Source organism: Arachis hypogaea, chromosome 9 (assembly GCF_003086295.3).
Source record: "Arachis hypogaea cultivar Tifrunner chromosome 9, arahy.Tifrunner.gnm2.J5K5, whole genome shotgun sequence".
NCBI classification, from domain to species: domain Eukaryota; kingdom Viridiplantae; phylum Streptophyta; class Magnoliopsida; order Fabales; family Fabaceae; genus Arachis; species Arachis hypogaea.
In genome coordinates this window covers 78,550,444-78,578,179 of record NC_092044.1, presented here as the reverse complement: position 1 = coordinate 78,578,179, position 27,736 = coordinate 78,550,444, and the positions used below count along the sequence as shown (strand labels likewise).

Here is a 27,736-nt window from a genome sequence, read left to right as displayed (position 1 = left end):
ATCCACTTCTGGGTCCACTTAGTGTGTGCTTGGGCTGATCAATGAAGCATTTTCGTGTAGAGACCTTTTTTGGAGTTAAACGCAAGCTTTTATGCCACTTTGGGCGTTTAACTCCAAGTTTTATGCCAGTTCCAGCATTAAACGCTGGAAATTCTGAGGCTGATTTTCCACGCCGGTTTGGGCCATCAAATCTTGGGCAAAGTATGGACTATTATACATTGCTGGAAAGCTCAGGATGTCTACTTTCCAACGCCGTTAAGATCGCGCCAATTGGGCTTCTGTAGCTCCAGAAATTCCACTTCGAGTGCAGGGAGGTCAGAATCCAACAGCATCTGCAGTCCTTTTCATTCTCTGAATCATATTTTTGCTCAGGACCCTCAATTTCAGCCAGAAAATACCTGAAATCACAGAAAAACACACAAACTCATAGTAAAGTCCAGAAAAGTGAATTTTAACTAAAAACTAATAAAAATATACTAAAAACTAACTAGATCATACCAAAAATATACTAAAAACAATGCCAAAAAGCGTATAAATTATCCGCTCATCAACAGGCCGAAGCCGCCAATATGGGTTAAAATGGAGATTACAAGATGCAAAGGGAGCCTGGGCAGAAGAGCTTCCACAGGTCCTATGGGCATATCAAACGACGCCACATTCCACCACAAAGGAATCCCCCTTCCGGGTAGCATACGGAATAGAGGCAATGATTCCAGTAGAGATTGAGGAAAGATCGCCTAGAGTAGTTCATTACAATGAGGGAGCAAACTCCTAACCTCAGAGGGAAGAGCTCGACCTACTACCTGAAATCCAAGAAAGAGCTCGGATCAGGGAGGAAGCTCTAAAGCGCCGAATGGCTTCCAGATATAATCAAAGGGTAGTACTAAGAAGTTTTGCAGAGAATGATCTTATCCTAATCCGAAATGATATTGGAACAACTCGACTAGGAGAAGGAAAGCTGGCAGCAAACTGGAAAGGAGTTATAGAAGTACTTGGGAAGGGCTACTACAGACTGTCCGAACTGGAAAGGATCTCATTATTGGATTCACTCTTTTTCCAGAAAAGGTTTTTTAATGAGGCACCAGGTTGAGACCTAGACACTATCCAACTTAAAAGGATGAAAAAAATTCCCACATGTATATATTTGCACTTTTCTTTGAATAAAATTTATTTAGATATTCTACAAGATTTCAAGATGCATTAATCTGAAGTATTCATCGTCCGATTATAAAGCAACAGATCAGCAGAAAGTGAAAAACAATTTCACTGCACGATCACGATAAAGATAACTGTCTGATAAAGGTGAAAACGCGATTCACCCAAAAGACGATCTAAAGATGCCAACCACTTTCTACAAATCGGCAAAGATGAACACAGAATAATGTAAGAAGTTATCGAAAGCAATCCAAAAAAGAACCTGACGAGGTCTTACGGATAGCTAAAATAATAACTTAAAGACTGGCCGACGTTCAGAAGTCGGACCAAGTCAACCCAAGTTATAAGTAAACCCTGGAAATAGGTCTGGCCAACCCTATTAAAGAGGATTACTTTAACTTAGAAAGAGATCGACCTAACAAAGTCGGTTTCCTACAAAACAAAGTTATAAAAGTAATCCCTGAAAGAGACCTGACAAAGGTCCAAGAAAGAGGATTACAAAAATAACTTAGAAAGAGATCGACCCAACAAAGTCAGTTTCCTACAAAACAAAGTTATAAAAGTAATCCCTGAAAGAGACCTGACAAAGGTCCAAGAAAGAGGATTACAAAAATAACTTAGAAAGAGATCGACCCAACGAAGTCGGTTTCCTACAAAACAAAGTTATAAAAGTAATCCCTGAAAGAGACTTGACAAAGGTCCAAGAAAGAGGATTACAAAAATAATTTAGAAAGAGATCGACCTAACGAAGTCGGTTTCCTACAAAACAAAGTTATAAAAGTAATCCCTGAAAGAGACTTGACAAAAGTCCAAGAAAGAGGATTACAAAAATAACTTAGAAAGAGATCAACCTAACAAAGTCGGTTTCCTACAAAACAAAGTTATAAAAGTAATCCCTGAAAGAGTCCTGACAAAGGTCCATCAAAAAGGATTACAAAAATAACTTAGAAAGAGATCGACCTAACGAAGTCGATCTCCTACAAAACAAGTTATAAAAGTAATCCCCGAAAGAAACCTGATAAAGGTCCAAGAAAGGGGATTATAGAAATAACTTAGAAGGGGACCAACGCAAAGGAATCGGTTACGGAGCACCAAAATTACGTACAAAAGCAAGAAAACCGAGAAACAAGTCGGACCCACACAGACACAACCTCCAAGGATCCAAGCTATTAACAATACGTACAAAGCAATCCAAAGAGGTCGAGCTGCAAAGTTCCAACATTCTCAGAAAACAGAAGAGATAACAAGTCAAAAACCTTGATATAATCTACAAAGAGAAGGAGGACGAGTCTGAATAGGCACAGCGTCTATAGTTCCATCCTCCCGGTTCAGAACCTGGCAATCCGAATCAGGTGCAACCGGAGGAGCAGAAGAGGTCGACACTTTGGCAGAGGACACAGGGGGAGGATCAGCATCATCATCACCCTCGTCATCAGGGACAATCTTGCCATCCCTGACAACGTTGTCCAGGCTGAAAGGGGTGAGATCGGCCTCGGGAGCAATGACCCGAATTTGCTCCTTCAAGTTCTCGTAAGCAGCAGTCACGCTACCAACGAGATGACCTTGGAGCTCTGAATAATCTTCCCGGGCATTGTCCAACTCCCCCCTCAGGCACATCACCTCCCGATAAGACGTAACGTAACTCTCCTTATGCATCATGGCTGTGTCCTCGGCCAACCTCAAAGAAGCTGCCAGTGAAAGAGAACTTGCCTTCTCGTTCTCTAGATCCTTCTCCAACTTGGTCACCTTTACTTCAAGTTCCTCCTTCAGCTCCCTTATCCGGTCAAACTCCTGCTTTGCCTCCTCCATAAATGCTTTGGTGGCGTGGAGAGGAAGATTCTGAGCAGTCCGGTATATAGCAGCCGCCATATACGCCATCTTTACGTTATTTCGGGCCATAAATTCCAAATGATGGAGGATGGACACATCGTCCATGGAGAGGGTACCATAGGGACCGATTTACTGATCCATAAATTCAATGGCATTAAAATCGGGAGCATTGAGGTCGAAAGGCTCAGCTGTTTTTTGTTTTTTATTGGGAGGAGCAACAGAAGGAGCAGCAGAAGTAGGGTGAGGATCCACCAGACGAACTCGGGGAGTAGGGATCACCTTCTTCACCCCAGGGGGACTCAGCACAGACGGCTTCATGCGCACTTGGGAGGATCCTTCCCCAGCCGCCTTGGTCGAGATGTTTCTAGCAGCAATCGCCCTCTGCGCTCTTTTAAAAGCTTTCATGGATTCATTATTATTCATTGCCTCTGCAAATAAAATAAAAATTAAGCTACAAGTCGGAAAAGACAGTCATAAGCAATATAAACAGATAAAAAAGGAAACACAAAATACCCAGCTCAGTTTGAAGAAGAGAGGGATTGGTTAGAAATTTCTTTGTGTCAAGATGGGGAGGTTGACCCCAGTGTTCTTCCAAGACAGTCACAAAGGCTCGCTCAGCCTCATCTAACATTTCCCACGTATATTGGGACACCCTCACATCTTTCTGCCATTCCAAGGGAAAAGCAGGCTCATCATTTTCATCTAGAAAGAAGGGCCGAGCTCCTTCAATAGCTCGGACCTTGAAAAAGTAGTTTTTAAAATCGCAGAATGACTCGTCAAACATAGAAAAGACCTTTTTCCCTGGGTAGAGCGAAAGGAGACCCAACTTGCCTTCTTTTTTACCACTCTGGGCTTAGTCAAGACAAACAGATAGAAAAAGAGAGATTGGGAAGCAGGGATACCAAAACCATTGCACAACAATTGAAAACTCTTTATGAAACCCCAGGAATTAGGGTGAAGTTGAGAGGGGGCGACATTACAGGACCATAAAAGGTCGGCCTCAAATTTAGTAAAAGGAAGGGTGATACCCAGCTGACCAAAGAAAAAGTCATAAACATAGAAGAAAGGGCGATCGTCAACAACCCGAATAGAGAAGCAGACTCTCTCGTCAGAAGAGGGAGGGACAAGTTCATAGTTCTTCTCATCACCAGGATTACTACAGACACTATGAAACTGCCTAAGCTGCACGCAAAACTCAGAATCAACCAGAGAGACACACATAAGAACCATCGAGTCCACCCAATCAGCCATGCCCTCAGGGACCTGGGAAGGCATCTCTACAACGTTATTTCGGGAAGACATGAGGCCAACTAAATCCTACAAAAAGAAAAGAAGAGCGAATTACTTAGAAAACATCTCGGATGAGGGGCAAAACAACTCGACAGACGGACAAACAGAAAAGGAAAACCCCAAGACTCAAGCCAAAAATCCTGGGGCATCCCTTGGAGGCAGTAACAAAGCAAGGCTTTTTAAGAAATCTCTACAACTCACGTCCTGACACTCATCAAAAAGAAAATAAAGTCTCAAAGGATACAAAGGAAGTAAAAACACAAAGTCGCCACCCTTCTACAGTTTATCAGCAAAAGCATTGTCAAAAACACCAAAAAATGCCAAGCAGAAAAACAGCAAAGACGCAAATTTTTTCGGAATCAAGCAAAAAATCATCAGCGAAGGCACAAGCAGAAATGGCGACAACATAAAGAAAAAGATTCAAGCAACAAGAAAAATATTCGCACCAAAAATGAAGAAATTCCAGAGCATGCAACAATCAGGCATGATAAAAGCAGAAAGACCCAAACTTCCCCTAAACAAAATGCAAACTTTCCACATATAAGGAAACAGAAGAAAGAAAAAACAAACCTGGAAAAAAGTAGAAGAAAACCTCGAAAGCCGAAAGAACAGAAGCCACAAAGCCACCCCTCTTCCACAGAAAGCAGCGACAGAACAGACGGAAGAAGCTACGAAAGAAACAGAAAATGAGAGAGTAAAGGGAGAAGTTACGAAGAAGAAGTGAAGAAGAGAAACCGTTTTTTGATTGAGAAATTCAAAATAAAAGACCAAGAAAAAATGGGGCAATTAATGCCAATTAAATACAGATATGAAAACTTTCTCGCGTTCCCAAAAAAGCACTGATATAAAAGCGCGCGCTTTTAGAGGAAAATGTTTTACATTCAAAAGATTCTACATAAGGAAGAAATCGACGAAATGCTTGAGTTCAGCTTCATCATAGAAGGACCGAAGTCCAAAAAACTTGACCTCGACAAAAAGACCGAGCTCAAGCAGGGGCACTGTTCATACCCTGGGTCGAGTTACCCGACCCGGGATGATTTGCGATAAAAGCGACCGACCTCCTTAGGTCTGACTAGCCGACCTCTTCTCAAAGAGCTCGGCCAAATCGACAGGAGAGCCCAGTAAAGGGCCCAAATAGAGGAACATGACCCAAATCCAAGGGCAACCCAAGCCTATAGAGATAAAGGCGGTTCCATTGAAGATACGCTGACCTCAACTCAAAGATAAAGATAAGATAAGATAACTAACTTATCTTATCCAAAAGGTCACATCTCATCATTATAAATACGCTGGAGCACCCAGGTATAACTCATACTCTGATTCTACATAAAACCTGCTTAATACCCTTGCTAACTTAAGCATCGGAGTCCCTTGCACCTAATCTCCACCGAACATTGATAGACTAAGGGAGCTCCATAGATATCTTATTTAAGCTCGCCTTCGACAAACTCGGCCTACAAGAAAAGGAGCTCAGAGCATATCCGAATAGCTTGTTCGGACTCGGAGACACCCCAATTCAACCACTAGGATACATCTCACTACATACAACCTTTGAAAAAGGATCTCGGTCAAGGACATCGAACATAGACTACATCATAGTCAACGTGAGCTCGGCTTATAACGCCTTTATAGGTTGGACAATGCTGAACCAGCTTGCTGCCATGGTCTCTACTCCATACCTATGCATTAAGTTCCCCACTCCAGAAGGGATCGCTACCATAAATGGAGACTAAAAGATCATGCAACGCTATTACAACGAAAGTCTGAACCTTAAAGGCGACCCCAGAGGAAAGGAAACCAATACTATAGAACTCAGGTGAATTCGAGCTCGCGAAGAACTCTGCCCTCAGCCAGAAGATAAAACCCAAGAAGTTCAAATTGGAGGCGCTCCAGACAAAAACAACAAGTATAGGAGCAAATCTGAGGGAAGACTTAAAATAACTACTAATAAAGCTCCTAAAAGATAACTCCGACCTCTTTGCATAGAAGGCCGCCGACATGCCTGGTATTGATCTCGGACTAATGTGCCACAAGTTAGTCGTATATCTAGGGTCTCAGCCAGTACAGCAAAAGCGTAGGAAGCTCTGCCCAGAAAGGTCACAAGCTGTAGAGGAGCAGGTACATGCCTTGTTGGAAGCAGGGTTCATAAGGGAGGTAACGTACCCACTATGGCTAGCCAATGTGGTGTTGGTCAAAAAGTCAAATGGGAAGTGGCGGATGTGCACTGATTACACCGACCTCAACAAAGTCTGCCCAAAAGATCCCTACCTACTACCGAACATCAACACATTAGTTGACACTTCGTCAGGCTATCAGTACCTCTCCTTCATGGATGCTTACTCGGGATACAATCAAATCCCAATGTATCAACACGAGCAAGAGAAGACATCATTCTTAACCCTAAAAGCAAACTATTGCTATATAGTTATGCCCTTCGGACTCAAGAACACAGGGGCTACCAACCAAAGACTGGTGAACAAAGTCTTCGCCGACCACATCGGAAAGCTAATGGTGGTTTATGTAGATGACATGCTGGTAAAAAATACAAAGTGAGGAATCATTGTTATCTGACCTTGCTAAAGTGTTCGACACCATAAGAAAGCATGGTATGCGACTTAACCCCATAAAGTGCACCTCGCGGTAGAAGCTGAGAAATTTCTGGGCTTCATGCCCACCCAAAGAGGTATCGAAGCAAACCCAGATAAATGACAGGTTATACTCCACATGAAAAGTCTGACCTGTGTCAAAGAGGTACAACAGCTCAATGGAAGACTAGCAGCCTTATCCAGATTTCTAGCCGGATCAGCCATAAGATCTCTCCCCTTTTATGCAACATTAAGGAAGGGAAAGAGATTTGAATGGACAACGAAGTGTGAACAAGCGTTCCAAGATTTCAAAAAATTCTTGGGGCAACTACCCATTCTAACCCGACCACGGGAAAGTGAAGAACTCATATTATAACTCCCAATGAAAAGTCGGACAATAGCCTCAACACTAATCAGAGAAGCCGAAAGTGGGCAACTACCCATCTACTTCATCAGCAAGGCTTTACAAGGGGCTGAATTAAACTATCAAAAGCTAGAAAAGTTTGCTTACGCCCTCATACTCACTTCCTGATGACTCCGACCATACTTTCAAGCTCACACTAGTAGAGTTTGGACCAACCAGCCCATAAAAGGCATCCTATAGAAAACTGACCTGGCTGGAAAAATACACAATGGGCAGTCGAGTTATCTGAATTTGACCTCAAATATGAAGCTCGGATAGCTATCAAATCACAGTATCTGGCCGACTTCATTGCTGAGTACACTGACACCCCGGGAACTCCTACAAAATGGAATCTCTACGTGGATGGCTCCTCAAACAAGACCAGGAATGGCACAGGTATAATTATCGAAAGTGATCAGGGAACCCAAATCGAGCTATCATTAATGTTTGAATTCCCTGCCTCAAATAATCAGGCTGAATATGAGGCACTACTGGCTGGCTTAAGGCTGGCCAGGGAGGTAGGAATCCAGAAACTTACCATCTTCAGTGATTCACAAGTAGTCACCTCACAAATAGAAGGGAACTACCAAGCTAAGGATCCCACCTTGAAAAAATACCTAGACAAAATCAAAGAACAGCTCGGACAATTCGGGGGATATGAGGTCTGACATATACCTCGGGAACAGAATGCCCGAGCTGACGCACTTTCAAAACTAGCCAGTACCAAACTAGGGGGCAATAATAGAACCCTCATCCAAGAAACATTGCAAAGTCCATCAATCTCGGAGGAAGAAAAGGTTCTAACCGTATCAGGTCAGATTAAGGATGGATGACCCCCATAATCAACTACCACAAGTATGAGACACTTCCCACAGATAAAAAGGAGGCGAAAAGGCTAGTATGAGAAGCACAGTACTACACCATAGTGGGCAACATCCTATACAGGAGAGGGATCTCAACACCCCTCTTAAAATGTGTGCCGGCCTCTAATACAAGGGAAGTCTTGGAAGAAGTACACATTGGCATGTGCGGCAACCACCTGGGAGCACGAGCGCTTTCAAAAAAGGTACTCCGAGTAGGTTTCTACTGGCCGACCTTACAAAAGGAACCAACAGAGTTCGTCAAGAAATGCCCACCATGCTAGAAGCATGCTAACTTCCACAGAGCTCCACCTAAAGAAGTCATCTGTGTTACATCACCCTGGCTATTCGCGAAGTGGGGACTTGACCTCCTCGGACCCTTCCCCCAGGGTTCAGGGCAAGTTAGGTTTCTCATTGTAAGCGTAGACTACTTTACAAAGTGGATTGAAGCAAAGCCACTAGCTACTGCTACCTCCCAAAAAAGTCGAAAATTCCTATATAGAAACATTATCACAAGGTTTGGGGTTCCTTACTCCATTACCACTGATAATGGCACCCAATTTACCGATACAGGTTTCAGGAACTTGGTAGCTGACCTAAAAATAAAGCACTAATTCACATTTATAGAACACCCACAAACCAACGGACAGGCAGAAGCTGCTAATAAAGTCATATTGGCTGGTTTAAAACGAAGGCTACAGGATGCAAAGGGTGCTTGGGCTGAGGAACTCCCACAAGTCCTATGGGCATATCGGACAACTCCACATTCAACCACAGGAGAATCACCCATCCGACTTGCTTATGGCATAGAGGCAATGATTCCAATGGAAATAGAAGAAGGATCTCCCAAAATGATCATCTACAATGAAGAGGCCAACTCCGAAATTCAAAAGGAAGAGCTCGACCTACTTCTAGAAGTCCGAGAAAGAGCTCGGATTAGAGAGGAAGCACTAAAGCATCAAATGGCTTTAAAATATAATCAGAAGGTAGTCCAACAAAGCTTCGCCACCAGATGAAACTTAGCTCGAATTAGATGAGCGGGACTAGTAGCTTTTTGTCTCTGAACAGTTTTGGCATCTCACTTTATCCTTTGAAGTTTAGAATGATTGGCATCTATAGGAACTCAGAATTCAGATAATGTTATTGATTCTCCTAGTTAAGTATGATGATTCTTGAACACAGTTACTTTATGAGTCTTGGCTGTGGCCCAAAGCATTCTGTCTTCCAGTATTACCACCGGATACATACATGCCACAGACACATAACTGGGTAAACCTTTTCAGATTGTGACTCAGCTTTGCTAGAGTCCCCAATTAGAGGTGTCCAGGGTTCTTAAGCACACTCTTTTTGCCTTGGATAACTTTTTATTTTTACCCTTGCCTTTTTGTTTAAAGGGCTATTGGCTTTTTCTGCTTGCTCTCTCTCTCTCTCTCTCTCTCTTTTAATTTCCTTTTTCGCATATACTATTTTTTCTTGCTTCAAGAATCAATCTGATGATTTTTCAGATCCTCAATAACATTTCTCCTTTACCATCATTCTTTCAAGAGCCAACAAGTTTAACATTCTTTAATCAACAAATTCAAAAGACATACGCACTGTTCAAGCATTCATTCAGAAAACAAAAAGTATTGTCACCATATCAAACTAATTCAACTAGTTTCAGAGATGAATTCGAAATCCTGTACTTCTTGTTCTTTTGTGATTAAAGCATTTTTCATTTAAGAAAGGTGATGGATTCATAGGACATTCATAGCTTTAAGGCATAGACACTAAGATACTAATGATCATGTAGTGAAGACATAAACATAGATAGAACATCAAGCATAGAAATCTAAAAATAGAATAATAAGAACAAGGAAATTAAGGAGCGGGTCCACCTTAGTGATGACGGCTAGTTCTCCTTCTTGAAGATCCTATGGAGTGCTTGAGCTCCTCAATGTCTCTTCCTTACCTTTGTTGCTCCTCTCTGATTTCATGGAGGATAATGGTTGCTTTTGTTGAGGTCCATGAGTGGGCTCTTTTGTTTCCTCCATCTTCTTTCTTAGTGATGGGCTTTTGAGATGAATCTCTCCATCTCTCATGACTCGGAGTTGGAAGCAACTGCCTTCCCTTTCCTCTTCTTAGAGGTTTCTCCGGCCTTAGATGCCATAAATGGTTATGGAAAAACAAAAAGCAATGCTTTTACCACACCAAACTTAGAAGGTTTGCTCATCCTCGAGCAAAAGAAGAAAGAAGGGAGTAGAAGAAGATGAAATAGAGGAGATGGAGGGGGTTTTGTGTTTTGGCCAAGTGGGAGAAGTAGTGCTTAGGTTGTGTGAAAATGAGGGGGGAAGATGGGTTTATATAGGGGTGGAGAGGTATTGAGGTGATTGGTGAGTGGGTGAAGAAGAGAGAGAGTGGTGGGGTAAGTGGGGATCCTGTGGGATCCACAGATCCTGAGGTGTCAAGGATAGCTAATCCCTGCACCAAGTGGTGTGCAAAATGCCCTTTTCTGCCAATCCTGGCGTTAAACGCCAGACTGCTGCCCATTTCTGGCGTTTAACGCCAGCTTCTTGCCCATTCCTGGCGTTAAACGCCAGTCTGGTGCCCCTTTCTGGCGTTAAACGCCCAGAATGGTGCCAGACTGGGCGTTAAACGCCCATTTGCTACCCTTACTAGCGTTTAAATGCCAGCAGGTTTTTCCTCCAGGGTGTGATGTTTTTCTTTCTATTTTTCATTCTGTTTTTGCTTTTTCAATTGATTTTGTGACTTCACATGATCATCAACCTACAGAAAACATAAAATTAACAATGGAAAATAGATAAATATAACATTGGGTTGCTTCCAAAAAGCGCTTCTTTAATGTCAGTAGCTTGACAGTGGGCTCTCTTGGAGCCTCACGGATACTCAGAGCAATGTTGGAACCTCCCAACACCAAACTTAGAGTTTGGTTGTGGCCTCCCAACACCAAACCTAGAGATTGACTGTGGGGGCTCTGTTTGACTCTGTTTTGAGAGAAGCTTTTCATGCTTCTTCCCTTTCCTGTCTGTAAACCATGGTACTTCCTCAATGGCGAAGAGTTGCTCATCCGGAAAGGTTTCAGAGATCTTAGTAGGAGGGAGGGATGCTCCTGCTACTGGTTCTATCCGGGACAGGTGATCAGCTACTTGATTCTCTGTCCCTTTTCTGTCTCTTATTTCTATATCAAACTCTTGCAGAAGCAACACCCATCTTATGAGCCTGGGTTTTGAATCCTGCTTTGTGAGTAGATATTTAAGAGTAACATGGTCAGTGTACACAATCACTTTTGATCCTACTAAATAAGATCTGAACTTGTCAATGGCATAAACCACTGCAAGTAACTCCTTTTCTGTGGTTGTGTATTTCTTCTATGTATCATTTAGAATACGGCTGCCATAATAAATGACGTGCAGAAGCTTATCATGCCTTCGTCCCAATACTTCACCAATGGCATGGTCACTGGCAATGTCCAGTCTGGTGCAGAGATGACTGGTGCTGTGACCAGCTTAGCTTTCAAAGTCTCAAACGCCTGCAGACACTCCTTATCAAAGATAAATGGCGTGTCAGCAGCTAGCAAATTACTCAGAGGTTTTGCAATTTTTTGAAAAATCCTTTATAAACCTTCTGTAGAATCCTGCATGCCCCAGAAAGCTTCTGATTGCCTTAACATTGGCAGGTGGTGGTAATTTTTCAATTACTTCAACTTTAGCTTGATCCACCTCTATTCCCTTGTTTGAAATTTTATGCCCAAGGACAATCCCTTCAGTCACCATAAAGTGACATTTTTCCCAGTTTAGAACTAGGTTGGTGGTGCACGAAATTGTGATCAATACTTTTCACAACACAAATAATCCCCGGTGATGAATCCAAAAACTTGGTGTTCAATACCATGGCATAAACACAACTTCGCACAACTAACCAGCAAGTGTACTAGGTCGTCCAAGTAATAAACCTTACGCGAGTAAGGGTCGATCCCACAGAGATTGTTGGTATGAAGCAAGCTATGGTCACCTTGTAAATCTTAGTCAGGCAGACTCAAATGGATATGAATGATGATATACGAAAACATAAAGATAAAGATAGAGATACTTATGTAATTCATTGGTAGGAATTTCAGATAAGCGTATGAAGATGCTTGTCCCTTCCGTCTCTCTGCTTTCCTACTGTCTTCATCCAATCCTTCTTACTCCTTTCCATGGCAAGCTAATGCAAGGGTTTCACCGTTGTCAGTGGCTACCTCCCATCCTCTCAGTGGAAATGTTCAACGCACCCTGTCACGGCACGGCTATCCATCTGTCGGTTCTCAATCAGGCCGGAATAGAATCTAGTGATTCTTTTGCATCTGTCACTAACTCCCCGCCTTCAGGAGTTTGAAGCTCGTCACAGTCATTCAATCATTGAATCCTACTCAGAATACCACAGACAAGGTTAGACCTTCCAGATTCTCTTGAATGCCGCCATCAGTTCTAGCCTATACCACGAAGACTCTGATCTCACGGAATGGCTGGATCGGTTGTCAGGCGAGCACTCGGTTGTCAGGCGATCAACCATGCATCGTGTATCAGGAATCCAAGAGATATTCACCCAATCTAAGGTAGAACGGAGGTGGTTGTCAGGCACACGTTCATAGGTGAGAATGATGATGAGTGTCACGGATCATCACACTCATCAAGTTGAAGAACAAGTGATATCTTGGAACAAGAACAAGCGGAATTGAATAGAAGAACAATAGTAATTGCATTAATACTCGAGGTACAGCAGAGCTCCACACCTTAATCTATGGTGTGTAGAAACTCCACCGTTGAAAATACATAAGAACAAGGTCTAGGCATGGCCAAATGGCCAGCCTCCCAAAGAGGGTTCAATCATAAAAACATGATCAAAAGCTCTCAAAATGATCCAAAGATCAGAAGATCAGAAGATGAAAATACAATAGTAAAAGGTCCTACTTATAGAGAACTAGTAGCCTAGGGTGTACAGAGATGAGTAAATGACATAAAAATCCACTTCCGAGCCCACTTGGTGTGTGCTTGGGCTGAGCATTGAAGCATTTTCGTGTAGAGACTCTTCTTGGAGTTAAACGCCAGCTTTTATGCCAGTTTGGGCGTTTAACTCCCATTCTTGTGCCAGTTCCGGCGTTTAACGCTGGAAATTCTAAGGGTGACTTTGAACGCCGGTTTGGGCCATCAAATCTTGGGCAAAGTATGGACTATCATATATTGCTGGAAAGCCCAGGATGTCTACTTTCCAACGCCGTTGAGAGCGCGCCAATTGGGCTTCTGTAGCTCCAGAAAATTCGCTTCGAGTGCGGGGAGGTCAGAATCCAACAGCATCTGCAGTCCTTTTTAGTCTCTGAATCAGATTTTTGCTCAGGTCCCTCAATTTCAGCCAGAAAATACCTGAAATCACAGAAAAACACACAAACTCATAGTAAAGTCCAGAAAAGTGAATTTTAACTAAAAACTAATAAAAATATACTAAAAACTAACTAGATCATACTAAAAACATACTAAAAACAATGCCAAAAAGCGTACAAATTATCCGCTCATCACAACACCAAACTTAAATTGTTGCTTGTCCTGAAGCAACTGAAAATCAAACAAGATAAAAAGAAGAGAATATGCAATGAATTCCAAAAACATCTATGAAGATCACTTGTCCGCCACCTTATAAAGTTCTTGGGATATCACCTCATGAACTTCTATTTCTTCTCCAATCATGATGCTATGATTCATGATAGCCCGGTCTATAGTAACTTCGGACCGGTTGCTAGTGGGAATGATTGAGCGTTGGATAAACTCCAACCATCCTCTAGCCACGGGTTTGAGGTCATGCCTTCTCAGTTGAACCGGCTTCCCTCTTGAATCTCTCTTCCATTGGGCGCCCTCTTCACATATGACTGTGAGGACTTGGTCCAACCTTTGATCAAAGTTGACCCTTCTAGTGTAAGGATGTTCATCTCCTTGCATCATGGGCAAGTTGAATGCCAACCTTACATTTTCCGGACTAAAATCCAAGTATTTCCCCCGAACCATAGTAAGCCAATTCTTTGGATCTGGGTTCACACTTTGGTCATGGTTCTTGGTGATCCATGCATTGGCATAGAACTCTTGAACCATTAAGATTCCGACTTGTTGAATGGGGTTGGTAAGAACTTCCGAACCTCTTCTTCGGATCTCATGTCGGATCTCCGGATATTTACTCTTTTTGAGTGAAAAAGGGACCTCGGGGATCACCTTCTTCAAGGCCACAACTTCATAGAAGTGGTCTTGATGCACCCTTGAGATGAATCTTTCCATCTCCCATGACTCGGAGGTGGAAGCTTTTGCCTTCCCTTTCCTCTTTCTAGAGGTTTCTCCGGCCTTGGATGCCATAAATGGTTATGGAAAAACAAAAAGCAATGCTTTTACCACACCAAACTTAAAAGGTTTGCTCGTCCTCGAGCAAAAGAAGAAAGAAGAGAGTAGAAGAAGAAGAAATGAGGAAGAAGGGAATGGCTTTTTGTTCGGCCAAAAAGGGGGAGAAGTGGTGGTTTGGTTGTGTGAAAATGAAGGAGTGAAGATGGGTTTATATAGGAGTGGGGGGGCTCATGGTTCGGTCATGTATGGGTGGGTTTGGGAGGGAAAGTGGTTTGAATTTGAAGGGTGAGGTAGGTGGAATTTTATGAAGGATGGATGTGAGTGGTGAAGAGAAAGATGGGATTTGATAGGTGAAGGGTTTTTGGGGAAGAGGTGTTGAGGTGATTGGTGAATGGGTGAAGAAGAGAGAGTGGTGGGGTAGGTGGGGATCCTGTGGAGTCCACAGATCCAGAGGTGTCAAGGAAAAGTCATCCTTGCACCAAGTGGCAAGCAAAAACGCGTTTTGAGCCAATTTTGGCGTTAAACGCCGGGCTGGTGCCCATTTCTGGCGTTTAACGCCGAATGCTTGCCCTTTTCTGGCGTTTAACGCCAGTCTGGTGCCCCTTTCTGGCGTTAAACGCCCAGAATGGTGCCAGACTGGGCGTTAAACGCCCAACAGCTAGCCTTACTGGCGTTTAAACGCCAGCACGCTCTCCTCCAGGGTGTGCTATTTTTCTTTCTGTTTTTCATTCTGTTTTTGCTTTTTCAATTGATTTTGTGACTTCTCATGATCATCAACCTACAAAAGAACATAAAATAACAAAGGAAAATAGATAAAATATAACATTGGGTTACCTCCCAACAAGCGCTTCTTTAATGTCAGTAGCTTGACAGAGGGCTCTCATGGAGCCTCAGAAATACTCAGAGCAATGTTGGAACCTCCCAACACCAAACTTAGAGTTTGAATGTGGGGGTTCAACACCAAACTTACAAGTTGGTTGTAGCCTCCCAACACCAAACTTAAAGTTTGACTGTGGGAGCTCTGTTTGACTCTGTTTTGAGAGAAGCTCTTCATGCTTCCTCTCCATGGTGACAGAGGAATATCCTTGAGCCTTAAACACAAAGGATTCTTCATTCACTTGAATGATCAATTCTCCTCTATCAACATCAATCACAGCCCTTGCTGTGGCTAGGAAGGGTCTGCCAAGGATGATGGATTCATCCATGCACTTCCCAGTCTCTAGGACTATGAAATCAGCAGGGATGTAATGGTCTTCAACTTTTACCAGAACATCCTCTACAAGTCCATAGGCTTGTTTTCTTGAATTGTCTGACATCTCTAGTGAGATTTTTGCAGCTTGCACCTCAAAGATCCCTAACTTCTCCATTACAAAGAGAGGCATGAGGTTTACACTTGACCTTAAGTCACACAAGGCCTTCTTGAAGGTCATGGTGCCTATGGTACAAGGTATTGAAAACTTCCCAGGATCCTGTCTCTTTTGAGGCAGTTTCTGCCTAGACAAGTCATCCAGTTCCTTGGTGAGCAAAGGGGGTTCATCTTCCCAAGTCTCATTCCCAAATAACTTGTCATTTAGCTTCATGATTGCTCCAAGGTATTTAGCAACTTGCTCTTCAGTGACATACTCATCCTCTTCAGAGGAAGAATACTCATCAGAGCTCATGAATGGCAGAAGTAAGTCCAATGGAACCTTTATGGTCTCATTTTGAGCCTCAGATTCCCAAAGTTCCTCATTGGGGAACTCATTGGAGGCCAGTGGACGTCCATTGAGGTCTTCTTCAGTGGCGTTCACTGCCTCTTCCTCCTCTCTAAATTCGGCCATGTTGATGGCTTTGCACTCTCCTTTTGGATTTTCTTCTGTATTAATTGGAAGAGTACTAGGAGGGAGTTCAGTAATTTTCTTGCTCAGCTGACCCACTTGTGCCTCCAAATTTCTAATGGAGGACCTTGTTTCAGTCATGAAACTTTGCGTGGTTTTGATTAGATCAGAGACCATGGTTGCTAAGTCAGAGGTATTCTGCTTAGAACTCTCTGTCTGTTGCTGAGAAGATGATGGAAAAGGCTTGCTATTGCTAAACCTGTTTCTTCCACCATTATTGTTGTTGAAACCTTGTTGAGGTCTCTGTTGATCCTTCCATGAGAGATTTGGATGATTTCTCCATGAGGGATTATAGGTGTTTCCATAGGGTTCTCCCATGTAATTCACCTCTTCTATTGAAGGGTTCTCAGGATCATAAGCTTCTTCTTCAGATGAAGCTTCCTTAGTACTGCTTGGTGCATTTTGCATTCCAGACAGACTTTGAGAAATCATATTGACTTGTTGAGTCAATATTTTATTCTGAGCCAGTATGGCATTCAGAGTGTCAATCTCAAGAACTCCTTTTTTCTGATTGGTCCCATTGTTCACAGAATTCCTTTCAGAAGTGTACATGAATTGATTATTTGCAACCATTTCAATCAGCTCTTGAGCTTCTGTAGGCGTCTTCTTCAGATGAAGAGATCCTCCAGCAGAGCTATCCAAAGACATCTTGGATAGTTCAGAGAGACCATCATAGAAAATTCCAATGATGCTCCATTCAGAAAGCATATCAGTGGGACACTTTCTGATTAATTGTTTGTATCTTTCCCAAGCTTCATAGAGGGACTCTCCTTCCTTCTGTCTGAAGGTTTGGACTTCCATTCTAAGCTTACTCAATTTTTGAGGTGGAAAGAACTTTGCCAAGAAGGCATTGACTAGCTTTTCCCAAGAGTTCAGGCTTTCTTTAGGTTGTGAGTCCAACCATATTCTAGCTCTGTCTCTTACAGCAAAAGGGAATAGCATAAGTCTGTAGACCTCAGGGTCAACCCCATTAGTCTTGACAGTGTCACAGATTTGCAAGAACTCAGCTAAAAACTGATGAGGATCTTCCAATGGAAGTCCATGGAACTTGCAATTCTGTTGCATTAGAGAAACTAATTGAGGCTTAAGCTCAAAGTTGTTTGCTCCAATGGCAGGGATAGAGATGCTTCTCCCATAGAAGTCGGGAGTAGGTGCAGTAAAGTCACCCAGCACCTTCCTTGCATTGTTGGCATTGTTGTTGTTTTCGGCTGCCATGGGTTCTTCTTCTTTGAAGATTTCTGTTAGGTCCTCTACAGAGAGTTGTGCCTTGGCTTCTCTTAGCTTTCGCTTTAAGGTCCTTTCAGGTTCAGGATCAGCCTCAACAAGAATGCTTTTGTCCTTGCTCCTGCTCATAAGAAAGAGAAGAGAACAAGAAAATGTGGAATCCTCTATGTCACAGTATAGAGATTCCTTGAGGTGTCAGAGGAAAAGAAAGATAAAAGGCAGAAGTAGAAAATTCGAACTTATCAAAGAAGATGGAGTTCGAATTTTGCATTAAGGAATAGTGTTAGTCCATAAATAGAAGGATGTGAGAAGAGGGGAAGTAATTTTCGAAAATCAAGTAAAAGATTTTGAAAACATTTTGAAAAACACTAATTGATTTTCGAAAATAAAAGTGGGAAAAAAATCAAGTGATTTTTGAAAAAGAATTTGAAATTAGAAATCAAAAAGATTTGATTGAAAGTTATTTTGAAAAAGATGTGGTTAAGAAGATATGATTGGTTTTAAAAAGATGTGATTGAGAAGATATGATTTGAAAAACATTTTAAAAAAAATTTGATTTTGAAAATTAATGACTTGGCTATCAAGAAAAGATATGATTCAGACATTAAACCTTTCTCCACAGAAAAGGCAACATACTTGAAATGTTGAATCAAATCATTAATTGATAGCAAGTATCTTTGAAAATAGAAAGAAATTGAATTTGAAAAAGATTTGATTGAAAAGATATGATTTGAAAAAGATTTGATTTTGAAAAGATTTTGAAAACTTGAACAAAATCTTCCCTCTTGTGCCATCCTGGCGTTAAACGCCCAGAATGGTGCACATTCTGGCATTTAACGCCCAAAACTCTACCCTTTTGGGCGTTAAACACCCAACCAGGAACCCTGGCTGGCGTTTAAACGCCAGTTTGTCCTTCTTCACTGGGCGTTTTGAACGCCCAGCTTTTTCTGTATAATTCCTCTACTGTATGTTCTCAATCTTCAATTCTCTGTATTATTGACTTGAAAAGACACAAATTAAAAATTTTTTTTTGGATTTTTAATAGTGAGGAATAATCAAAATGCAACTAAAATCAAATAACAATGCATGCAAGACACCAAACTTAGCAGTTTGTATACTACTGACACTAACAAAATGAGAATGCATATCAGACACATAAACACTCAAGTCAAGAGAATTTAAAAATCAAAGCAATGAAATCATCAAGAACAACTTGAAGATTAATGAAGATACATGCATGAATGCAAAAAGAATAGAAACATGCAATTGATACCAAACTTAAGATGAGACTCTAGACTCAAACAAGAAATATTTTTGGATTTTATGATTTTGTAATTTTTTTGTGTTTTTCGAAAATTAAGTGGAAAAGAAAATAAAGATATCAAAATTCTTAATGAGAATTCCAGGAATCATGCAATGTTAGTCTAAAGCTTCAGTCTAAAGAAATTAGACATGGCTGAACAAGCTTCAGCAGGACATTGCTTTCAAGAGCTAAATTGATGAAAATCAATCAGCTTTGGTGATGATAAGAACATCACCTTGAAACACTAGAATTCATTCTTAAGAACTCTGAAGAAAAATACCTAATCTAAGCAACAAGATGAACCGTCAGTTGTCCATACTCGAACAATCCCCGGCAACGGCGCCAAAAACTTGGTGCACGAAATTGTGATCAATACTTTTCACAACACAAATAATCCCCGGTGATGAATCCAAAAACTTGGTGTTCAATACCATGGCATAAACACAACTTCGCACAACTAACCAGCAAGTGTACTGGGTCGTCCAAGTAATAAACCTTACACGAGTAAGGTCGATCCCATAGAGATTGTTGGTATGAAGCAAGCTATGGTCACCTTGTAAATCTTAGTCAGGCAGACTCAAATGGATATGAATGATGATATACGAAAACATAAAGATAAAGATAGAGATACTTATGTAATTCATTGGTAGGAATTTCAGATAAGCGTATGAAGATGCTTGTCCCTTCCGTCTCTCTGCTTTCCTACTGTCTTCATCCAATCCTTCTTACTCCTTTCCATGGCAAGCTTATGCAAGGGTTTCACCGTTGTCAGTGGCTACCTCCCATCCTCTCAGTGGAAATGTTCAACGCCCCCTGTCACGGCACGGCTATCCATCTGTCGGTTCTCAATCAGGCCGGAATAGAATCCAGTGATTCTTTTGCGTCTGTCACTAACGCCCCGCCTTCAGGAGTTTGAAGCTCATCACAGTCATTCAATCATTGAATCCTACTCAGAATACCACAGACAAGGTTAGACCTTCCGGATTCTCTTGAATGCCGCCATCAGTTCTAGCCTATACCACGAAGACTCTGATCTCATGAAATGGCTGGCTCGGTTGTCAGGCGAGCACTCGGTTGTCAGGCGATCAACCATGCATCGTGTATCAGGAATCCAAGAGATATTCACCCAATCTAAGGTAGAACGGAGGTGGTTGTCAGGCACACGTTCATAGGTGAGAATGATGATGAGTGTCACGGATCATCACATTCATCAAGTTGAAGAACAAGTGATATCTTGGAACAAGAACAAGCGGAATTGAATAGAAGAACAATAGTAATTGCATTAATACTCGAGGTACAGCAGAGCTCCACACCTTAATCTATGGTGTGTAGAAACTCCACCGTTGAAAATACATAAGAACAAGGTCTAGGCATGGCCGAATGGCCAGCCTCCCAAAGAGGGTTCAATCATAAAAACATGATCAAAAGCTCTCAAAATGATCCAAAGATCAGAAGATCAGAAGATGAAAATACAATAGTAAAAGGTCCTACTTATAGAGAACTAGTAGCCTAGGGTGTACAGAGATGAGTAAATGACATAAAAATCCACTTCCGGGCCCACTTGGTGTGTGCTTGGGCTGAGCATTGAAGCATTTTCGTGTAGAGACTCTTCTTGGAGTTAAACGCCAGCTTTTATACCAGTTTGGGCGTTTAACTCCCATTCTTGTGCCAGTTCCGGCGTTTAACGCTGGAAATTCTGAGGGTGACTTTGAACGCCGGTTTGGGCCATCAAATCTTGGGCAAAGTATGGACTATCATATATTGCTGGAAAGCCCAGGATGTCTACTTTCCAACTCCATTGAGAGCGCGCCAATTGGGCTTCTGTAGCTCCAGAAAATTCGCTTCGAGTGCGGGGAGGTCAGAATCCAACAGCATCTGCAGTCCTTTTTAGTCTCTGAATCAGATTTTTGCTCAGGTCCCTCAATTTCAGCCAGAAAATACCTGAAATCACAGAAAAACACACAAACTCATAGTAAAGTCCAGAAAAATGAATTTTAACTAAAAACTAATAAAAATATACTAAAAACTAACTAGATCATACTAAAAACATACTAAAAACAATGCCAAAAAGCGTACAAATTATCCGCTCATCAGTTGGTCTCTTGGCATCTTTTCAGAACAAGTGCTAGATGGTGAAGGCAGGAGCTGAATGAGTCTCCAAATACTGAAAAGTCATCCATGAAGACTTCCAGAAATTTCTCTACCATATCTGAGAAAATAGAGAGCATGCACCTCTGAAAGGTTGCAGGTGCATTACATAGACCAAAAGGCATCCTTCGGTAGGCAAACAATCCAGAAGGACATGTGAATGCTGTTTTCTCTTGGTCCTGAGGATCTACTGCAATTTGGTTGTAACCTGAATAGCCATCCAAAAAGCAGTAGTATTCATGACCTACTAGTCTCTCTAGCATCTGGTCTATAAATGGTAAAGGAAAATGATCCTTTCTGGTGGCTGTATTGAGCCTTCTGTAGTCAATACACATACGCCACCCTGTAATTGTTCTTGTAGGAACCAGTTCATTCTTTTCATTATGAACCACTGTCATACCTCCCTTTTTGGGGACAACGTGGACAGGGCTCACCCAGGGGCTATCGGAAATAGGATAAATAATCCCAGCCTCTAGTAACTTAGTGACCTCTTTCTGCACCACCTCCTTCATGGCTGGATTTAGCCGCCTCTGTGGTTGAACCACTGGCTTAGCATCATCCTCCAATAGGATCTTGTGCATGCATCTTGCTGGGCTAATGCCCTTAAGATCACTTATAGACCACCCAAGAGCTATCTTGTGTGTCCTTAGCACTTGAATTAGTGCTTCCTCTTCCTGTGGATTTAAAGCAGAGCTTATGATCACTGGAAAAGTGTCACCTTCTCCCAGAAATGCATATTTCAGGGATGGTGGTAGTGGCTTGAGCTCGGGTTTAGGAGGCTTATCCTCTTCCTGAGGAATTTTTCAGAATTTCTTTTATTTCCTTTAGTTCCTCCAGATCAGGCTGAACATCTTTAAAGATGTCCTCTAGCTCTGATTCGAGACTTTCAGTCATATTGACCTCCTCTACCAAAGAGTCAATAATATCAGTGCTCATGCAGTCATTTGCTGTGTCTGGATGCTGCATAGCTTTGACAACATTCAACTTGAACTCATCCTCATTGACTCTCAGGGTTAATTCCCCTTTTTGGATGTCAATGAGGGTTCGTCCAGTTGCTAGGAAAGGTCTTCCTAGAATGAGAGTTGCACTCTTGTGCTCCTCCATTTCCAGCACTACAAAGTCAGTTGAGAAGGCGAATGGCCAACCTTGACAATCATGTCCTCAATTATGCCTGAAGGGTATTTAATGGAGCCATCAGCAAGTTGGAGCGATATCCGGGTTGGTTTGACTTCTTCAGTCAGCCCAAGCTTTCTGATAGTGGATGCAGGTATTAGATTGATACTTGCTCCAAGGTCACATAGGGTTGTCTTGGTACAAGCACCTTCTAATGTGCATGGTATCATAAAGCTTCCTGGATCTTGAAGCTTCTCTGGTAAGCTCTTCAGAATGACTGCACTGCATTCTTCAGTGAGAAACACTTTTTCAGTTTCTCTCCAATCCTTCTTATGACTTAAGATCTCTTTCATGAACTTAGCATAAGAGGGTATTTGCTCAAGTGCTTCTGCAAATGGAATCTTTATTTCAAGAGTCCTGAGATAGTCTGCAAAGCGGGCAAATTGCTTATCCTGTTCCGCTTGGCGGAGTTTCTGAGGATAAGGCATCTTGCCTTTATACTCTTCAACCTTAGTTGCTGCAGTTTTATTTCCTACAGAAGTGGTTGGAGAAGCCTTCTTAGAGGGGTTACTACCAGTACTCTCAAGTGTCTGATTCCTTATTGGCGTTTGAATGCCAAGATTGGGTGAGGAATGGGCGTTTAACACCAACTTTTCCACCCTTTCTGGCGTTTGAATGCCAGAAGTATTCCTCTCTGGGCTCTTACTGTCCTCAGAGTGATTTTGGATAGTGGTTTGGTTATCCTCTGTCAGTTGTTCCTTTCTTAGCTTTCTGCTGCTTTGAGTTGACACATTCAATGTTTTCCCACTCCGTAATTTAACAGCTTGGCATTCTTCTGTTATCTGTTTAGATAGTTGCTGTCTTATCTGATTTAATTGTGCTTCCAAAATCTTGTTAGCAATTTTAGTTTCTTGGAGCATCTCTTTAAATTCTTCTAACTGTTTTGTCATCATGAGTAATTGCTGATTAAGCTCAACCATCTGTTCTTGAGGGTTAGGATCAGTAGTTACTGCCATAGCTTCTTCTTTTATAGAGGACTCACTGCTTGAGTATAAATGTTGATTTCTAGCAACTATATCTATGAGCTCTTGAGCCTCTTCAATCATCTTCCGCATGTGTATAGATCCACCAGCTGAGTGGTCTAAAGACATCTGAGCTTTTTCTGTGAGCCCATAATAGAAGATGTCTAACTGTACCCACTCTGAAAACATTTCAGAGGGGCATTTTCTTAGCATACCTCTGTACCTCTCCCAGGCATTATAAAGGGATTCATTATCCTCTTGTTTAAAGCCTTGAATGTCCAGCCTTAGCTGTGTCATCCTTTTTGGAGGGTAAAATTGATTCAGGAATTTGTCTGATAACTGTCTCCATGTTTTTATGCTTGCTGTGGGTTGGTTATTCAACCACCTCTTAGCTTGATCTTTTACAGCAAATGGAAACAGTAACAATCTGTAGACATCCTGATCCACCTTTTTATCACGTACTGTGTCAGCAATTTGTAAGAACTGTGCCAAAAACTCAGTAGGTTTTTCCTGTGGAAGACCGGAATACTAGCAATTTTGCTGCACCATGATAATGAGTTGAGGATTTAGCTCAAAGCTGCTTACTTTAATGGGAGGTATACAGATACTACTCCCATATGTAGCTGTAATAGAGTTAGCATATGACCCCAGAGTCCTTCTGGACTGCTCAATTCCACTTAGGTCCATGATGGAGAAAGGGAGATGATGTGGATATTATTATATTTATTATTTTTTATTTTTTTTATTTTATTTAATTAAAAGTGACCGAAAATAATAAAATAAAATAAATAGAAAATAAAATAAAATTTCGAAAACTAAAAGAAAATAAAATCAAAACAAATGGAAAACTAAATTAATTAATTAATTAAAAAAATTTTGGAATTAGCAATTAAAAAGATATGATTGAAAATTATTTTGAAAAAGATTTGATTGAGAAGATATGATTGCAAAAAAAATGATTGAAAAGATATGATTGAAGAAATTAAAAAGATTTGAATTTTGAAAAAGATTTGAAAAGATCAATTTTTGAAATTAGAATTTTGACTTGACTAAAAAAAAGATATGATTTTGAAAATCTTTGACTAATTTAATGCAAAATTTCGAAATTTATGAGTAAAATAAGGAAAGGATATTTTTTTTGAATTTTGAATTTTAGTGAGGAAAGAGAAAAACAACAAAATGACACTAAACTTAAAAATTTTAGATCAAAACAAAGAGAACAAACAAGAAAACTTTGAATGTCAAGATGAACACCAAGAACAGTTTGAAGTTCAAGATGAACACCAAGAACAAAATTTTTTTTTTAAAAAAATTTTAAGTAAATAAAAGCACAAGAGACACCAAACTTAAAATTTTTTAGAAAATCCAACACAAATTTTTGAAAAATTAAAGAAAAACACAAAGAAGACACCAAACTTAAAATATGAAACTAAACACAAATAAAAGACTCTAAACCAACAAAAATAAAATATTCCTAATCTAAGCAACAAGATAAACTGTCAGTTGTCCAAACTCGAACAATCCCCCGCAACGGTGCCAAAAACTTGGTGCACGAAGTCGCAATCACACTTTTGCAATTCCGCACAACTAACCAGCAAGTGCACTGGGTCATTCAAGTAATACCTTACGTGAGTAAGGGTCGATCCCACGGAGATTGTCGGCTTAAAGCAAGCTATGGTTATCTTGTAACTCTTAGTCAGGATATCAATAATTATCAGATTTAAGTGTGAAAAGTAAAAGAACATGAAATAAATACTTATTTTGCAGTAATGGAGAACAGGTTGAGGTTTTGGAGATGCTATATCTTCTGAATCTCTACTTTCCTACTGTCTTCTTCTTCATGCACGCAAGGCTCCTTCCATGGCAAGCTATATGTAGGGTTTCACTATTGTCAATGGCTATTGCCCATCCTCTCAGTGAAAATGTTCAACGCGCTCTGTCACAGCACGGCTAATCATCTGTCGGTTCTCAATCAGGTTGGAATAGAATCCAGTGATTCTTTTACATCTGTCACTAACGCACAGCCTTCAGGAGTTTGAAGCTCGTCACAGTCATTCAATCCTTGAATCCTACTCAGAATACCACAGACAAGGTTTAGACCTTCCGGATTCTCTTGAATGCCGCCATCAATTCTAGCTTATACCACGAAGATTCTGATTAAGGAATCCAAGAGATATTCACTCAATCTAAAGTAGAACGGAGGTGGTTGTCAGGCACACGTTCATAGGTGAGAATGATGATGAGTGTCACGGATCATCACATTCATCAAGTTGAATAACAAGTGATATCTTAGAATAGAAGCAAGCGTGATTGAATGAAAAACAGTAGTAATTGCATTAATCCATCAAGACACAGCAGAGCTCCTCACCCCCAACTATGGAGTTTAGAGACTCATGCCGTAGAAGATACAATAAGAAACATGTAATGTGTCATGAGGTCAAGATACAATGTCAAAAGGCCCTATTAATAGCGAACTAGTAACCTAGGGTATACAGAAATGAGTAAATGACGTAAAAATCCACTTCCGGGCTCCACTTGGTGTGTGCTTGGGCTGAGCATTGAAGATTTCATGTGTAGAGACTTTTCCTGGAGTTAAACGCCAGCTTTTGTGCCAGTTTGGGCGTTTAACTCTAATTTTTGTGCCAGTTCCGGCGTTAAACGCTGGGAATTCTGAAGCTGATTTGAAACGCCGGTTTGGGCCACCAAATCTCGGGCAAAGTATGGACTATTATACATTGCTGGAAAGCCCAAGATGTCTACTTTCCAACGCAATTAAGAGCGCATAAATTGGGCTTCTGTAGCTCCAGAAAATCCACTTTGAGTGCAGGGAGGTCAGAATCCAACAGCATTTGTAGTCCTTTTTCAGCCTCTGAATCAGATTTTTGCTCAGGTTCCTCAATTTCAGCCAGAAATTACCTTAAATCACAGAAAAACACACAAACTCGTAGTAAAGCCCAAAAAAGTGAATTTTAAATAAAAACTAATAAAAACATACTAAAAATTAACTAAAATGTATTAAAAACATACTAAAAACAGTGCCAAAAAGCGTATAAATTATCTGCTCATCATGCGTACGCACAGGAGGTTGTGCGTACGCACACTTGGCTGTGTGCTTCTCCTTGTTTTCTTCCAATTACATGCTTCTCTTCCACTCTTATCAAGCCATTCCAACCTATTACACCTGAAATCGCTCATCAAAACCTTCAAGGCATTGAATGGAATGAAAGTGGAAAAAAATCAATTACAATAAGCACAAAATAGCATGTTTTTACAATTAGACATAATTTAGAGAGAAAACACAAAAGTGTACTATTTAAATGAATAAATGTGAATTTGTATGGTGAAATCCACTCAAATAAATTCAAAATTTATCATCAAATATAGACTCATCACATAGCTTTTCTGAATCCAAGAAACTCATTTTTTTACATTTGATAAGGAGAAGTTGATCCAGTTAGCTCAATTCTATCCATTAGAACTTTCTTCTACTCAACTTTTGGCACTTGACAGTCAACTTGAGAACTTCATACTAGATGTGTGCTCTGACGGTCAATTCTCAGACTTAAATGGAATTGGTATTCTTTCTCAAAAATTGGTTGAGACTTGAAAAAATATTGTTTATCCCTTAGTGTTTCTTCTTTTGAAGTTAGCTTTAGTTTTGCCCGTAGCAACTGCATCAGTTGAAAGAACTTTTTCTACTATGAACATTATAAATAGTCGACTTCGTAATAGTGTGGGAGATGAATGTTTAAATGATTGTTTAGTTTCATATATAGAAAGAGAGACATTTGATTGTATTGACAATGAAAAAATTATTCAACCTTTTAAAAATGTTAAACCTAGAAAAATGAAACTCTAAATTATTTTTTATTATTTTGAATTATTATTTTATTATTTTAATTTGTTGGTTAAATAATTTAAAGAGTAATCATATTTTATAACATCATAGTATAATTATAAAAATTATTATTATATTATATATATATATATATTTTTTTTTTTTCACTGATAAAATTTTTTGGATCTATCACTGAATCATCCCAACATAGTATTGATGACACATCAACTTAAGTGATTTTAAAGTTCTTTTTTGTTCATTTTCTTAGGTTTTAATCAAATTTTTTATGTTTTTTAAATAGAATTTAATAAATAATCAAATGTTTGGAGTTGGGATAGTGTTTTATATTTTCAGGTGTTTTTAACTAAAAAACAAGCAAGAATCTAAAGCTTTTTCATAAGAAAAATACAAGTAGAGCAAAAGCATAGCCTAAGGAACAAAACCATTCCAAAAGGGAAGAAAGATAGAGCCCAAAACATATACGCCCGACATACATGTCCACCAGCCTGGGGTACAAGTTCTGAGCCCTGACCTCTTCATACTCAAGCAATGATAACTTGAGCTCTAGATGTTCAAAGGAGGCAGTTCTAATTGCGTTAAAAAGCTAACGTCCAGAACTTCAAAATGATATGCATATATCTATAGTAGACATTTGGTTTGAGCCACATACTACCATCATCTTTGGGGCATAAAAACAGTGCCCAAGACAACTCAAAATGCACGCCCAAT

At 40.6% G+C, this 27,736-nt stretch overlaps 1 non-coding gene across 1 annotated transcript; it reads left to right on the top strand.

Moving 5' to 3' along the window:
• The first annotated feature begins 17,061 nt into the window (after positions 1-17,061).
• On the top strand, positions 17,062-17,169 carry LOC112713508 (small nucleolar RNA R71). The gene has a single exon (XR_003158481.1). It is a non-coding gene; the product is annotated as a small nucleolar RNA R71 (small nucleolar RNA).
• The last annotated feature ends 10,567 nt before the right edge of the window (positions 17,170-27,736 follow it).